This window comes from Culex quinquefasciatus, chromosome 2 (assembly GCF_015732765.1).
Source record: "Culex quinquefasciatus strain JHB chromosome 2, VPISU_Cqui_1.0_pri_paternal, whole genome shotgun sequence".
Taxonomy (NCBI): Eukaryota; Metazoa; Arthropoda; class Insecta; order Diptera; family Culicidae; genus Culex; species Culex quinquefasciatus.
The window spans coordinates 168,938,411-168,955,942 of NC_051862.1; the positions used below are offsets into that span (position 1 = coordinate 168,938,411).

Below are 17,532 nucleotides of genomic sequence, written 5' to 3' on the forward strand. Positions count from 1 at the left end.
TTAATGACAGTTTGCTCAAAGTTTGGGAAACCGCAGATGAGCTATGGATCTGGCAGGGACGTAGCGAGGATCTCAGGAAATGTTGACTTATGTCAGATACAGTGAAGATTCGATTATCCAGACAGCTTGATAGATTCTAATTTATCGTTCTCGTTTATCCGGAGTAATCATTATCTGGAATACTGCCATACATGAGTCCCAATTGTTCAGAAGTGTCGATTTCTGCCTATCCGGGAAGTTTTTATTATCCGGAAGTCACGACTATCCGTATGTTCTTTATGCAAGATTCTAAAAATCTCAATTATCCAGAAGATTTGACTATCTTCCACAATTTCTAAAAGTCTCAGTATACTAGAATTACATTGAATTCCAAAGAGTGCCCAAATGTTCAGCATCCGGATAATCGAATCCGCACTGTACAACCAAGATGACTCCATCCCTGAGCGTCAGAGACTTTCCTTCCGGCGACATTCCGTTGTCTTCGAGGTTTTCGTCGGCGTCGTCTTCGGCGTACAGCATTTGTGGCACGCAATTTGAATTATTTTCTTGCAGTTTATCTTCCGGCCCTGCGGCAACAGTGTTGCCAAGCAAAAATATGCAAGGCTCCCCCCACTGCCGGGATAGTGGGCATGGTTTTGGCATTGAAAATTCAATCGCAATAATTTATGACCTTACGCATCCGGCTTTTCTGGTAAAAGAAGGGGAAAAGCCGGCGACCATTGTGTGTTGTGTTCAAAAGTGTTCAACGGGAACCAATTTGGCTTTCTTTGGCTTCAATTGGGTTTTTAAGAAAAAGGAAACTGTCGGAAAAGTGTCGTTCTGGAAAGTTCCTTTTTTGTCATGTTTGATTTTTTTGGCCAAGTCATACAACATTTTGAGGAAAAACTCAATTCAAATCAGCAAAAGCTAACGAAATGCTTACTTGAGAGATCACGCTCTCAGGATTCAAGATAACGCAAATAGACGAACACATTATCATAACGGTCGGTGTTCAGCCGCTGGCAGACGCGAAAATCCAACAGTCGGCAAGTTGGAAAATAAAGCTGACGGTGGATTCAGACAAGATGTCATCAGCTGAAAAAACTCGACAAAAACGGTAAAAGAAAAAGAGTTATTTCAATATTTAATTTTGTATATGGTTATAATAATTGTTTAAAAGAGACTAAATCCACCATTAGCTGCTTCGTGACTTCCTCAAATTTTTCTGGCATTTTAATAAATATGTTTTACTCATAGTATAAGATAGGGTTGTTAGATGATCATAATTCATGGCTCATCCAAAAGGTTTTACCACGTTCGTCTTTCCAAAAACATAGTAATCTTCCAAAATTTAGCAAAATTTGAAGCGATTTTTAATTTTGTATTTTACAAGACTTCATAAAGTTGTACGACTTGTAGACAATCTGTGTCTTGAGAAAGGGTTTTTATGGATTTTTAAATCGATTTCATGGCTTCGGCAAAGTTGTAGTTTCAAAATAAACTACCTGAAAAAAACATCCGGATTTTTAATTTGACATTTCCTTACTAAATATTGAAACTCAAAAAAACAATTATAATAAATTATAATTATTATAATAAATTATAATTTTCGAAATAAGCCGGACTCCAAACTCGATTATCAGCAGGCTTTGGAAAAAATCACTTTGAATAATCGAATCACAAAAAAAATGATTTTATTATTTTATTTTGGATTGTCGCGCAATAGGTAGTGAAATCCAGAATGACGGCCAAAATGGTGGATATGAAATATTGAAAAAATCATTTTGTAATTCATGGGAAATCAACTATTCAAATTTGACAAAAATGGGATCACAAAAGATGGAGTTGATGTTGAAAGTAAAAAGAAATTAAAAAAATGCAAAATCGTCTTTGTTCGTGATTTGTGATTCTATTATCCGAAGTCCCATAAAAACCTTCGGATAAGCGAGTCCGGACTGCGTATGTTTAAATTAACCTCTTATTCCGGGCATTTTCAAATGCTGGGTTAGAGTTCAAAAGTACAAATTGGTTTTAAAAGTTTCACTATTTAACATTAAAAATCGAACCATGTTACCGAGATATGAAAAGTTGAAAAGAGGGTGTAGTGAATGAGTGTGGCAGAGAAGAGAGAGAGAGAGCGTTCATGTAGCGTAAGAGAGAGCAGGTCAGTCGAGAGAGAAGTTGAGAAAGTGTGCGTGAGAAAACGAGAAATAAATCAGTCGTGTGTTTTGCTTGGGCTTGAAAGGACGCGTCTATTATTTGTATCCGAAATATTTGGAATTCGCTGGAAAAATCGGGTGAAAGTCACGACAATGGCGCAGAAAATGCTCCCATCGCGAGTGAGTAATGTAATTAGTGCAGATTTAGTGAATCTTTGTGATTAAAAAGGTTGCGTTCGCGAGAAATGTTTGCCGTGCGGCTATAGGCAGCCGCCATGATGGCGTCGGTGTTTTCTTGGAGTGGCAGCCGGGTTGAAAAATATATCTGACGTCTGTGACCTTGGTGGTAGCAGAAAGGTCGCAACCGAACTGTGTTGTGGAGAATGACAGAGTGGCGGTCTTTCTTTCTTGTGCTATGTTTGAGTGTTTTTGTTTTGTTGAAAATTTACAGTAGCCCCTGAAAGAAAAAAAAAAGTGAAAAGAGAAAAAATGCCATCTGTCTGGAAGCGTTTTCCCCGCTAAGGTAAGACGAACAAGCTAGTGATAAATGTGGGCCGGTTTTTTTACGAAGTCTTTTATAGTAAACACTCTACTGTCGCACCGATGGCGGGCTGATGTTGGACGAAATTTTCTATTTTTGTAGTTCTGGTGCTGGAACTGAAGTTGTGTAGAATTAATACTTTTCTTGCAGACTGATATTGTTTCACAACAAGATTAAAGTTTGATATGATTTTATCATGGAAAAATATGTAAATTTTCGTTCTGCTTTATGTAGTGTTATTGCATAATGCTTGGAATGCTTCTAGTGAGAGTCCCGGATTGGCCTGGGGTAGAGCGTGATTTTGATGGTTTTGAGATTGAATCCTCTGTGAGGGTAGAGCGTGATTATTGGATTTTGTGAGCTTGAGTCCGCTGAGAGGGTAGAGCGTGATCATAAAACTTTGAGCTTGAGTCCCCTGTGAGGGTAGAGCGATTTTTTTAAGTTTTGAGCTTGAGTCCCCTGAGAGGGTAGAGCGTGATTGCTGGAGTTTTGAGCTTGAGTCCCCTGAGAGGATAGAGCGTGATCATAAAAACTTTGAGCTTGAGTCCCCTGTGAGGGTAGAGCGAGATTATTGGATTTTGTGAGCTTGAGTCCCCTGAGAGGGTAGAGCGTGATCATAAAAACTTTGAGCTTGAGTCCCCTGTGAGGGTAGAGCGTATTTTTTGAGTTTGTGAGCTTGAGTCCCCTGTGAGGGTAGAGCGTGATTATTGGAGTTTTGAGCTTGAGTCCCCTGTGAGGGTAGAGCGTGATTATTGGATTTTGTGAGCTTGAGTCCCTGATTATAGAAATTTTGAGCTTGAGTCCCCTGTGAGGGTAGAGCGTGATTATTGGATTTTGTGAGCTTGAGTCCCCTGAGAGGGTAGAGCGTGATTATAGAAATTTTGAGCTTGAGTCCCCTGAGAGGGTAGAGCGTGATTGCTGGAGTTTTGAGCTTGAGTCCCCTGAGAGGATAGAGCGTGATCATAAAAACTTTGAGCTTGAGTCCCCTGTGAGGGTAGAGCGTATTTTTTGAGTTTGTGAGCTTGAGTCCCCTGTGAGGGTAGAGCGTGATTATTGGATTTTGTGAGCTTGAGTCCCCTGAGAGGGTAGAGCGTGATTATAGAAATTTTGAGCATGAGTCCCCTGTGAGGCTAGAGCGTGATTGGTGGAGTTTTGAGCTTGAGTCCCCCGAGAGGGTAGAGCGTGATTGCTGGAGTTTTGAGCTTGAGTCCCCTGAGAGGATAGAGCGTGATCATAAAAACTTTGAGCTTGAGTCCCCTGTGAGGGTAGAGCGTATTTTTTGAGTTTGTGAGCTTGAGTCCCCTGTGAGGGTAGAGCGTGATTATTGGATTTTGTGAGCTTGAGTCCCCTGAGAGGGTAGAGCGTGATTATAGAAATTTTGAGCTTGAGTCCCCTGTGAGGGTAGAGCGTGATTTTTTTTAAATTTTGAGCTTGAGTCCCCTGAGAGGGTAGAGCGTGATTGCTGGAGTTTTGAGCTAGAGTCCCCTGAGAGGATAGAGCGTGATCATAAAAACTTTGAGCTTGAGTCCCCTGTGAGGGTAGAGCGTGATTATTGGATTTTGTTAGCTTGAGTCCCTTGTGAGGGTAGAGCGTGATTATTGGATTTTGTGAGCTTGAGTCCCCTGAGAGGGTAGAGCGTGATTATTGGATTTTGTGAGCTTGAGTCCCCTGAGAGGGTAGAGCGTGATTATAGAAATTTTGAGCATGAGTCCCCTGAGACTAGAGCGTGATTGGTGGAGTTTTGAGCTTGAGTCCCCTGAGAGGGTAGAGCGTGATTGCTGGAGTTTTGAGCTTGAGTCCCCTGAGAGGATAGAGCGTGATCATAAAAACTTTGAGCTTGAGTCCCCTGTGAGGGTAGAGCGTATTTTTTGAGTTTGTGAGCTTGAGTCCCCTGTGAGGGTAGAGCGTGATTATTGGATTTTGTGAGCTTGAGTCCCCTGAGAGGGTAGAGCGTGATTATAGAAATTTTGAGCTTGAGTCCCCTGTGAGGGTAGAGCGTGATTTTTTTTAAATTTTGAGCTTGAGTCCCCTGAGAGGGTAGAGCGTATTTTTTGAGTTTGTGAGCTTGAGTCCCCTGTGAGGGTAGAGCGTGATTATTGGATTTTGTGAGCTTGAGTCCCCTGAGAGGGTAGAGCGTGATTATAGAAATTTTGAGCTTGAGTCCCCTGTGAGGGTAGAGCGTGATTTTTTTTAAATTTTGAGCTTGAGTCCCCTGAGAGGGTAGAGCGTGATTGCTGGAGTTTTGAGCTAGAGTCCCCTGAGAGGATAGAGCGTGATCATAAAAACTTTGAGCTTGAGTCCCCTGTGAGGGTAGAGCGTGATTATTGGATTTTGTTAGCTTGAGTCCCTTGTGAGGGTAGAGCGTGATTATTGGATTTTGTGAGCTTGAGTCCCTGAGAGGGTAGAGCGTGATTATTGGATTTTGTGAGCTTGAGTCCCCTGAGAGGGTAGAGCGTGATTATAGAAATTTTGAGCATGAGTCCCCTGTGAGGCTAGAGCGTGATTGGTGGAGTTTTGAGCTTGAGTCCCCCGAGAGGGTAGAGCGTGATTGCTGGAGTTTTGAGCTTGAGTCCCCTGAGAGGATAGAGCGTGATCATAAAAACTTTGAGCTTGAGTCCCCTGTGAGGGTAGAGCGTATTTTTTGAGTTTGTGAGCTTGAGTCCCCTGTGAGGGTAGAGCGTGATTATTGGATTTTGTGAGCTTGAGTCCCCTGAGGGTAGAGCGTGATTATAGAAATTTTGAGCTTGAGTCCCCTGTGAGGGTAGAGCGTGATTTTTTAAATTTTGAGCTTGAGTCCCTGAGAGGGTAGAGCGTGATTGCTGGAGTTTTGAGCTAGAGTCCCTGAGAGGATAGAGCGTGATCATAAAACTTTGAGCTTGAGTCCCCTGTGAGGGTAGAGCGTGATTATTGGATTTTGTTAGCTTGAGTCCCTTGTGAGGGTAGAGCGTGATTATTGGATTTTGTGAGCTTGAGTCCCCTGAGAGGGTAGAGCGTGATCATAAAAAACTTTGAGCTTGAGTCCCCTGTGAGGGTAGAGCGTATTTTTTTGAGTTTGTGAGCTTGAGTCCCCTGTGAGGGTAGATCGTGATTATTGGATTTTGTGAGCTTGAGTCCCCTGAGAGGGTGGAGCTTGAGTATAGAAATTTTGAGCTTGAGTCCCCTGTGAGGGTAGAGCGTGATTTTTTTAAGTTTTGAGCTTGAGTACCCTGTGAGGGTAGAGCGTGATCATAAAAACTTTGAGCTTGAGTCCCCTGTGAGGGTAGATCGTGATTATTGGATTTTGTGAGCTTGAGTCCCCTGAGAGGGTGGAGCTTGAATATAGAAATTTTGAGCTTGAGTCCCCTGTGAGGGTAGAGCGTGATTTTTTTAAGTTTTGAGCTTGAGTACCCTGTGAGGGTAGAGCGTGATCATAAAAACTTTGAGCTTGAGTCCCTGTGAGGGTAGATCGTGATTATTGGATTTTGTGAGCTTGAGTCCCCTGAGAGGGTAGAGCGTGATCATAAAAACTTTGAGCTGGAGTCCCCTGTGAGGGTAGATCGTGATTATTGGATTTTGTGAGCTTGAGTCCCCTGAGAGGGTAGAGCATGATTATTGGATTTTGTGAGCTTGAGTCCCCTGAGAGGGTAGAGCGTGATTATTGGATTTTGTGAGCTTGAGTCCCCTGAGAGGGTGGAGCTTGAATATAGAAATTTTGAGCTTGAGTCCCCTGTGAGGGTAGAGCGTGATTTTTTTAAGTTTTGAGCTTGAGTACCCTGTGAGGGTAGAGCGTGATCATAAAAACTTTGAGCTTGAGTCCCCTGTGAGGGTAGAGCGTGATTATTGGATTTTGTGAGCTTGAGTCCCCTGAGAGGGTAGAGCGTGATTATTGGATTTTGTGAGCTTGAGTCCCCTGAGAGGGTAGAGCGTGATCATAAAAACTTTGAGCTGGAGTCCCCTGTGAGGGTAGATCGTGATTATTGGATTTTGTGAGCTTGAGTCCCCTGAGAGGGTAGAGCGTGATTATTGGATTTTGTGAGCTTGAGTCCCCTGAGAGGGTAGAGCGTGATTATTGGATTTTGTGAGCTTGAGTCCCCTGAGAGGGTAGAGCGTGATTATTGGATTTTGTGAGCTTGAGTCCCCTGAGAGGGTAGAGCGTGATTATTGGATTTTGTGAGCTTGAGTCCCCTGAGAGGGTGGAGCTTGAATATAGAAATTTTGAGCTTGAGTCCCCTGTGAGGGTAGAGCGTGATTTTTTTAAGTTTTGAGCTTGAGTACCCTGTGAGGGTAGAGCGTGATCATAAAAACTTTGAGCTTGAGTCCCCTGTGAGGGTAGAGCGTGATTATTGGATTTTGTGACCTTGAGTCCCCTGTGAGGGTAGAGCGTGATTTTTTTTATGTTTTGAGCTTGAGTCCCCTGAGAGGGTAGAGCGTGATCATAAAAACTTTGAGCTTGAGTCCCCTGTAAGGGTAGAGCGTGATTATTGGATTTTGTGAGCTTGAGTCCCCTGTGAGGGTAGAGCGTGATTATTTTTTCAAGTTTTGAGCTTGAGTCTCCTGTGAGGGTAGAGCGTGGATTCTGAATGTTTCAGTTGGAACCTAGTAGATGAATCGTTGAGCTTGAGTTTCCTGCGAGGGTAGAAAATGGAAGATGATTTTTTTAGCTTGAGTCCCCTGTGAGGGTAGAGCCTGGAAGATGATTTTTTTTTAACTTAAGTTCCCTGTGAGGGTAGAGCGTAATTGCTGGAGTTTTGAGCTTGAGTCCCCTGAGAGGGTAGAGCGTGATTATAGAAACTTTGAGTTTGAGTCCCCTGCGAGGGTATAAAATGGAAGATGATTTTTTTAGCTTGAGTTCCTATGAGGGTAGAACGTGGATATTGAATGTTTCAGCTTGAGTCCTCTGCGAGGGTAGAGCCTGGAAGATTTTTTTTTAACTTAAGTTCCCTGTGAGGGTAGAGCGTAATTGCTGGAATTTTGAGCTTGAGTCCCCTGAGAGGGTAGAGCGTGATTTTTGAAGTTTTGAGCTTGAGTCCCCTGTGAAGGTAGAGCGTATTTTTTTGAGTTTGTGAGCTTGAGTTCCCTGAAAGGGTAGAGCGGGATTGCTGGAGTTTTGAGCTTGAGTCCACTGGAAGGTATAGCTTATTTTTTTGAGTTTGTGAGCTTGAGTCCCCTGCGAGGGTAGAGCCAGAAAGATGATTTTTTTTAGCTTGAGTCCCCTGTGAGGGTAGAGCGTGGATTCTGAATGTTTCAGCTTGAGTCCCCTGCGAAGTTAGAGCCTGGTAGATGAATCTTTGAGCTTGAGTCCTTTGCAAGGGTAGAACCTGGAAGATGATTTTTTTTAACTTAAGTTCCCTGTGAGGGCAGAGCGTAATTGCTGGAGTTTTGAGCTTGAATCCCCTGTGAGGGTAGAGCGTGATTATAGAAACTTTGAGTTTGAGTCCCTGCGAGGGTATAAAATGGAAGATGATTATTTTTAGCTTGAGTTCCCTGTGAGAGTAGAGCGTAATCGTTGGAGTTTTGAGCTTAAAACCCCTGTGAGGGTAGAGCGTGATTATAGAAACTTTGAGCTTGAGTTCCCGGTGAGGGTTAGAGCGTAATTTTTTGAGTTTGTGAGCTTGAGTTCCCTGAGAGGGTAGCTTGAGTCCAAACTATAAAGTGTTAAACGGAAAAGTGACCAACCACCTTAATTTTAGTGTATCGAGAAATTTAAAGTGCAACATGGAGTTAAACTTTCTGTCAAGCTGCTGTGAAGTTTACCATAAAAGCTGCGAAAGTTTCACTCCATGTTACCGGCTCACATCTCTCTTTTTAATTTCTCGATATGTTTAGCTTGAGTTCCCTGTGAAGATTATATATTTTACCTCAAGTCCCATGTGAGGTAAGAGCGTGAAGGATAAATCCCTGAGCAAGAGTACCCTAAAGGGCAACGCGTGGGTGTTTAAAAGCTCAAACTTGCGTTTTTGTGAGTATAGAGCGTCTATATGGGAGTCTTTTAGTGTGAATTCCTTGAGAGGGTAGAATTTTAAATCTGATGAGCCTCATCACCTACATGACTTATATTAGTGCTCATGATTGGATTTCCAGGAAGATTTAGTAAAAGATAAATGATATCGATTTATTAAAGTTGATAAAATAATTTTTACATTTTCAATCATTTAACGTGATGGTTTTAGAAATGATAGGCTCATAACCTACATAACTTAAATTTGAGCTCATGATTGGATTCAAGGAAGGAATAGTAGAAGATAAATATTTTCGATTGTTGGAAAAGTTGGAGATATTTTTCATGCAGATTTACAATATTGTTTAAGTGATGGTTTAAGAATCGATAGGCTGATAACCTGCATGATTTAAATTGAGTGCATGATTGTATTTCAGAGAAGATTTAGTAAAAGATAAATTTTATCGATTATCTCTATCAATCGAAAAAAATGATTAAAAAATCAGATTTTCAATATTGTTGAAAAAATTAATCAAAATCGATAGGCTCATAACCTTCACGACCAAAATTTGAGCTTATTTTTGTGCCCAAAACATTCAAACTAAATAGAAAATCGGGCGAAAGTCACGACAATGATTGGAATTCGTGTATTGGTATATTATCGGTTGTTGAACAAGCTGGGTAAGAAATTGTTAAGATTTCCTATCTATTGAAGTGATGATTACGTTAGGCTAAAACTTTAACTTGAGTTAATGATTTGATTCGGGAGATATATTAAAAAATGAATATAATCGATTGTTGGAAAAGTAGGTGATTTTTCCGAAGTTACAAACTTTTGAAGTGATGATTTCAGAATCGATAGGCTTATAACCTACACGACTTAAATTTGAACTCATGTTTGGATTTTAAAAGATAAATTTTATCGATTGTTGGGAAAGTTTGGAAAGATTTTTTTTTCAGATATTTTTAAGAAATGATTTATAAATAGACAGGTTTGAATTCGTGCTCATGATTGGAATTCATGGAAGATTTATTAAGAGGTAAAATTCATCGATTTTTGGAAAGTTGGAAAGTTGTTTTCAGATTTTCAGTATTGTTAAAGTGATGGTTTATGAATCGATAGGCATCACTTGCAAAACTTAAATTTAAGATCATGATTGGATTCAGGGAAGATGAAGAAAAATATGAATATAAGTGATTGTTGAACAAGCTGGTAAAGGAATTGTTTAGATTTTCAATATTTTGAAATGATGATTTAAGAAACGATAGGCTTGTAACCTACACGACTTGAATTAGAGCTTCTCAAAGAATTTCTGGGAAGATTGTAGGGTATATTTCCCGATATTTTATTCAATCAATTAATTACACGATAGCTTTCCAAGTTGTCGTTTTTATTTCTTTAATTGCAGGTAACCACGTTGACGTAGGGGTTCTGGCTGATATGTGGCACGATCAAGGACCGGAGAAGCATCTGTTTAAGCCGAATTCTGAGATGAGCTGAGTTTCCCGCATAAAAGGATCACCAAGCTAATGTTAATCTGAATAAATGATTTAATTTTTAGAGTAGGAAAGAACGAGGATGTAGTGAATGAGTGTGGCAGAGAAGAGAGAGAGTGAGAAAAGAGAGCGTTCATGTAGCGTAAGAGAGAGCAGGTCAGTCGAGAGAGAAGTTGAGAAAGTGTGCGTGAGAAAACGAGAAATAAATCAGTCGTGTGTTTTGCTTGGGCTTGAAAGGACGCGTCTATTATTTGTATCCGAAATATTTGGAATTCGCTGGAAAAATCGGGTGAAAGTCACGACAGAGGGCTGAAAAGATGACACTAAATATTTTTTCATAAAATTTAAACTGAGTGAGACTTTTATTATAAATTGCAACAAACTGATCATTTTTGAAAACGTGGAGAATTATTCAACCATAAAAGTACCTTTCTTATTATTATTTCTAACAATATCCGATAATTCGTAAAAATGCAAACGAACACCATTCTTTTGAGATTTTTTTTTTCCATTTTTAAACTATCAAAAAGTTAATAAATTCACACAAGAAAATCAATTTTTATAGTTTTTGTCCCTCTACTCTTTGATGGGTGAAAAGAAAAAGAAACATTTTAAATTTCAAGCTCAATTTTCTAATTATAAACTTAAAAATAAAGAAAAATGCTAAATACATTTCATTTGTTCAGAATATTTTTTGAAAGGTTTTTGTTCTTTTCCAAATAACAAATAAGCGTTTTCTCCTGGTTGGAATACGTTACACATATTTGATTCGATTTTTTTTGTATTTTTTAATCCGACTGAAACTTTTTTGGTGCCTTCGGTATGCCCAAAGAAGCCATTTTGCATCATTAGTTTGTCCATATAATTTTCCATACAAATTTGGCAGCTGACCATACAAAAATGATGTATGAAAATTCAAAAATCTGTATCTTTTGAAAGAATTTTTGATCGATTTGGTGTCTTCGGCAAAGTTGTAGATATGGATATGGACTACACTGGAAAAAAATGATCCACGGTAAAAAAAATTGGTGATTTTTTATTTAACTTTTTGTCACTAAAACTTGATTTGCAAAAAAAACACTATTTTCATTTTTTTATTTTTTGATCAGTTTTAGAGGACATCAAATGCCAACTTTTCAGAAATTTCCAGAATGGGCAAAAAATCTTTGACCGAGTTATGATTTTTTAATCAATACTGATTTTTAAAAAAAATCGAAAAATTGGTCGCAAAAATTTTTCAACTTCATTTTTCGATGTAAAATCAAATTTACAATCAAAATAGTAGTTTTTGCAATTCCGTCGTGAAACTACTTACTTTTCCTGTCATTCTTGAACGACGAAATAGCCTACTTTTCTGTCTCAAAAATAACAGAATCGAATAGCAACACTTATCAAAATAAATGCTGAAAAGTTCTACTTTTCAGCACTCAATGGGTGCTGAAAGTTGAACTTTTCGCACTTGTTTCGAAAAGTAACACTTTTCAACATTTTTTTGATTTAAACGATTTATTGATAAAACAATGAAAATTTGACATAAAATTTCACTCAGTGTGTATTTTTTGGAATTGCAAAAAATGTTGTATGGAACTCGTTGCAAAACTTGATTTTTCAGCACTCTTCGTATTTATCCAACTCGGTGAACCTCGTTGGATAAATGTACGACTCGTGCTGAAAAAATCCTCTTTTTGCAACTTGTTGCATAAACTACTATTATGCAACAAGTTGCAAAAAGAGGATTTTTTCAGCACGAGTCGTACATTTATCCAACGAGGTTCACCGAGTTGGATAAATACGAAGAGTGCTGAAAAATCAAGTTTTGCAACGAGTTCCATACAACATTTTTTGCAATTCTAAACACACTCAGTGAAATTTTATGTCAAATTTTCATGTATTTTGTCAATAAATTGTTCAAATCAAAAAAAAAATTGAAAAGTGTTACTTTTCGAAACAAGTGTTGAAAAGTTCAACTTTTCAGCACCCACTTGATCAAATTTTTCAGTGTGGTCCATATCCATACCTACAACTTTGCCGAAGACACCAAATCGATCAAAAAATTCCTTCAAAAGATACAGATTTTTGAATTTTCATACATCATTTTTGTATGGCCAGCTGCCAAATTTGTATGGAAAATTATATGGACCAACTAATGATGCAAAATGGCTTCTTTGGGCATACCGTAGGCACCAAAAAAGTTTCAGTCGGATTAAAAATACAAAAATTAAAATTTAAGAAAAAGACCGATTTCGTAGAGAATTGCTCATCTACTAACCATTTTTTCGTTTTTTTATTTTTTTCCGTGTTTAGGAGGACATTTTGAGCAACTTTTGCTCTAGGAAAAACTTTACTCTTGTTTTATGTGTTTCTCGTTTCATTTTTAGTATTTTAATTTGCATCTATCTTGTTTGTTTATGTTTGTTGTTGGTAGTATTTGGCCTATTCTATCACATTTTGCCTAACTTTTTCTCATGTTTTTACAGTCACTTTTAAATGTTTTGCTTGTTTTTCATTTTTGGTACAGAATGGCACCGTTATCATTTAAATTGTAAAAAAATACGTAGAGGCATAGTTGGGAAACTACAAAATTACTGCATACTTATTTTAGCTAAAAATATAGGAAATGCTAGTGAAAAATACAGCCAAAGTTGACCACTAAAATATTACTTGGCAAAGTAACATAAAACAAGTCAAACTTCCAACCCTTAAGATGACAAATTGGTTGAAAAATTGAATTTTTGCGATTTTTCAAATCGAAGCCCGTCTAGAGGTGGGGTTAGGTTAGAGTGTTAAAATTAATAAGTGTTCAGTAGAGTGCCCAAAAGAAGGACCCCTGCTCCACAAGCGGAAAACGGTTTTTAAGGTCATTTTAAGCATCTGTGCAAATTTTGAGCAAAATTGGTTGAGATTAACCCATTGATACCTGAGCCTAAAGTTGGTTTAAAATCGCTAATAACTTTTCAGGATCGAGTTTTACAGCTTTGGTTTGTTCTACAAGGCTGTAGACCATTAAATATTCAATGAAAATCTCACCTTTGGGAATATTTGGACTGAAGTAGCAGACAAAATTGTAAGAAAATTGTGTTTTCCATACATTTTTTCGATTTTCCCATACAAACTTCACCTTCGAGTATCAATGGGTAAATGTTGACCAATTTTGCTCATATTTGGCTCAGAGTCCTAACATAGCTCAAGAAAAGCTTGTGGAGCGAGGTTTTGAGAAAAAGTCCCATATTCTGGGCACCCTAGTGTTCAGTGATTTGTTAAAATTTAAGTATTTCTTTTTTATGCTTCTTTAATTAATAAAAAAAACATTAAAAGGTGTAAAAATCACCAAACATTATTTTTCTATTTTTTGGAAAAGTATTTGGAAAAAATCATAAAATTGCAGAAAATTCAAGGTTTGAGAGTTCAACTTGTTTTATGTGACTTTGCAAATGTTTAAAAAATGTTTATTTAGGGCTGCAAAGCAAAAATACACTCAACCCCCGGTTGATCATTTTTTAGTTAAACAAAAAAGTGACACCGTTTTTTTTTTGACAACAGTTGGTGTCAAACCAACGAGGTTTGAGTGTACAGTAATATCTGGAATGTCCGAGACAATGCCTCTATGCACTTTTATTTAAATGTAAGTGATAAAAGTATCATTCTATAGTAGAAAATGCGAAACACATACAAAATTTTAAAAAGTTACTGTAAAATATGGAAAATATAAAGATTTAACCTTTGTTAGTAATGGAAGATGGTAGAATAAGCCAAATTCTATCATAAACATACCTAAACTTAACAAGATAAATGAAAATTCTAAAATTAAAATACTAATGTCTTACTTAAACAAGAGAGCAACTAATTCTTAAGGTAAAATAGTCTATTATCTATTTGTTAAAACATTAGTTCAGCATTTTTTATATAAGGTATATAATTTTAATATTATCAAATAAGAATGCAACGTGCTACAAAAACTCGTTTTAAATTTATTGTAGACGATTAGACATTGAACATTGAGGATTACGTGGTAACATTATCTCTATTCTCTCGCAATTTGAATCACATTTATGTAAGAGAAGAATATCAAATCAAATTAAACTGCATAAATGGAGCCTAACATTTCAAAAGGGCACATAACTTTTGTAAACAATAGTGTATCCCTTTCACTCAATTGACAGTTTACATAAGGTGTGAAAGGGACACACTCTAGCCTAGAAAAAGTGAATGGGATGAAACAGCCTAAGCCCTGAGAACAGCAATATTCTAATGCAAAGTTCGTCTTTAATTAAAAAAATCTAAATAAAAGCATAATGTACAAATGGATGAATAAACCGTTTTCTCTTTGTCGTTGATAAAGTTAGGATTATAATTATATTTTGTACCAAAACAACACAGACCTACCTTATAATTCAATCTGATCCTGCAAAATAATGCAACTCCCTGTTTCTACCTTTCGCTGTTCCAGCCGTCCCGTTACAGCAAAAAAAAACTCAACAAACACTACAAAATCACTTTTCACACCACAGAAGCTCACACCTCCAATTATTTCGAACTGATGTTGTCAGTCTTCCACGATCGTCTGTTAGTCACTGACTAACGTTAATCTTTATCCTCTTTTTTGTAACACACACCCAAACCCTTGCGTCTCGATTGATTTCCCGTCAAACGAATCAAACGTTTTTGTGTGGTTTTCTTTTTATTAGCTTTTTTTTGTCTGTCGTTTTTTTTTTCAATATTTCAAAGATCGCGAAAATCCAGCTGCTGGAGACGTCGACGACGCGTCGCAGTCAATCATGTTTCCGGCGTCGAGATTTTGTTTTTCCTTTCACGATTGAGCTGAAAGCGCTTTCGGGGGGTTTGATTTATTTATATTGTTTTTTCAATAAATAATAAATTTAACTGCCGCGCTAATCATCGTCAGTTGGTTGTTTTTGGGTTTTTCGGTTCGAGGTTTTTCCACGCACTTTTTTGTGTTTTCCTCAAATTTCCTTGATTATTGCTTTTCCAGCCAATCGACACACTGTTTAATCACTAACGTAAACCGTGATGGGATAAACTGTCGGGTTATTCGCGTTTTACTAACTCCACGATTTTCGGGAGGTTAATTGGCAAAATATTGTTTCAAAGTTCACCCCGACTACATTACCGGCTTTTTCAAACAGTTTTCCGGCCTTTTCGCGCGGGAAAATCGCTTCTTTCATCCAGTTCAGTGGCGGTCTCCTTCTGTATTTATTTTGATTCCCGCCGGCGGCAATTTCCCGTGTGTGTGAGTCCAACAGTGGCCGGGCAGTCCATAAACCGGTCCAAACGGCGCCTCGGATGTTCTTCGCACTAAACGACCACCAAAACGATTCGGTAAACCATCCGATTTTCACAACCAACCTATTAGACCGAGCGGAAAACCCAAACACCAAACAAACTTTCCAAGATCGACAAACGACACCGCAAAACCCTCGAAATTCCAATTCTAACCTCGGAAGCACGAAAAACACGTCCGCACGGTTGCAGCGTCCAACGACGAATGACGGAACCGGCGGTGATTCTGTTTTTCCATGATTCTCTTTTGCTGCCGACCTGCCGAACAATCTGTTGATCCCTTCCTCTCACAATCTCGCGCTCTCGCGCACAGATGTTGCTGGGTGTGTTTGCTCAGTGGCAGCATGGGATGCTGTGCTCACCTCATCTCTCTCAACCCACCGCGTTGTTTGCGGGAAAACTTTGGATGTTCGAGTACACCTGTGTGTAAGGAATACTGCTCTGAGCTCAGCTTAGGACGCTTAGGAGAGCATATGTCTGGAAAATTGGTTAATGGAATTATTGCCAGGAAAATTTGTTAAAGATTCGGAATATGTAAAAACAGGAAATATATTCAAAAAAAATTTCAGCTGGTTATAACATTAAATAAACCTAAAAAATTTACAATTTCACCAATTTTTTTTTCGCAATTTCAAAATGTTTATGTTTTGATTTTGATGAAACTTCCTAAGTTAAAAGAAGCAATTCTGACAAATTAGTTTTTCTATCCAAGTTCCTAAACAATTTTGGGAGCTGGTCATACAAAATGGGTATGCAATAGGGTGCCCAGAATATGGGACCTTTTTTTAAACCTCGCTCCACAAGCTGAATATTGTTCCTTGGCCTATTTTAGGAAACTGGGCCAAATATGAGCAAAATCGGTCATCATTTACCCATTGATACTCGGAGGTGAAGTTTGTATGGGAAAAATCGAAAAAATGTATGGAAAATCCATGTTTCTTACGGTTTGGTCTGCGCTACTTCCATCCTAATATTCTCAAAAGTGAGATTTTTAATGTAAATTTAATGCTCTAAAACTTTGTACAACATACCAAAACTGTAAAACTCGATCCTTAATAGTTATTAGCGATTTAAAAAAGTCATTTTTGCATGAAAAACATTTTTTTCACCAAATTTAGGCTCGGGTGTCAATGGATTAATCTCATCCAATTTCGATCAAAATTTACACAGATGCTTAAAATAACCCAAAAAACCGTTTTCCACTTGTGGAGCAGGGGGTAATTTTTTCTGGGCACCCTAGTATGCAAATGTATGAAGTTCTGTATCTTGAGAAGGGATTCCCTAATCAATTTGGTGTCTTGGGCAAAGTTGCAGGTTATGATTAGGATTTTTCGAATGAAATACGAACACGGAAACAATCAGATTTTTTTTTTTTTGATTATCAGTATTTTTAGGCCGTTTGTGACCAAAGCGGAGGGGAGGGAGGGAAAGTACTGTACATCGGTTTCTCCTGGAGAAATCTGAGTATTTAAAGCAACATCGAACATGCTTAAAATAAATATCAAGGTCTGATCTTGAAAGGGGGGGACTTTGAAACTTTGAAAAATATTTGCAAAGGGGCTTAGTTTCCCCCTCTCCCACCCCTCCCACCGTTTTTTTCCAAATTTTCATTTTTTGTATTTAAATTAGAGGACTAAAAAATACATCTTATGAGCCAAGAACATTTCAAAATTTTGTACGACAAAAATATTAAAAATCATTTATTAAAGCCAAATCGAGTTTGCAATCAAAAAGTTGTTCACCTTTTTATTCATTTATTTATTTTAATAAAATGTAAAATGTAAAAAAAACCGATTCCTTGCTTTTTTGCATTTGAGAAATACTTCTTGACGGTTTTCCAAACCAGAAAAAAATGTAGAAAAGCTGAGAATACTTCCTACATTAAATGTTTTGCTTTAAATGCGATTTTGCTTTAATAAATGATTTTTAATATTTTTGTCGTACAAAATTGGAAATCGGGCAATTTGTTTCGGGATCATCCATAAGTGGACACATTTTTATATCTCATTTTGCATTTTTTTCAACATTTCGTTCCCGCCATATTGGCCGCCATCTTGAATTTAAAAATTTCAAATAACTTTAGCGTAGTTTAGGGTCATTTTTAAGCCCGACAATCAAAAAATAAGACAACGAAAACATTT

General features: G+C 38.0%; 1 protein-coding gene across 3 annotated transcripts in view; it reads right to left on the reverse strand.

The window, feature by feature from the left end:
* LOC6031378 overlaps positions 1-15,586 on the reverse strand; it is an 81,081-nt gene extending 65,495 nt beyond the window's left edge. For 2 of the 3 annotated variants that reach the window (XM_001842137.2, XM_038255741.1), the window contains exon 1: positions 14,477-15,586. The gene's annotated coding sequence lies outside the window, so the exon portion shown is untranslated. The remainder of the gene's footprint in view (positions 1-14,476) is intronic. The other variant, XM_038255742.1, reaches the window with a different exon arrangement.
* Between the last annotated feature and the right edge of the window lie 1,946 nt (positions 15,587-17,532).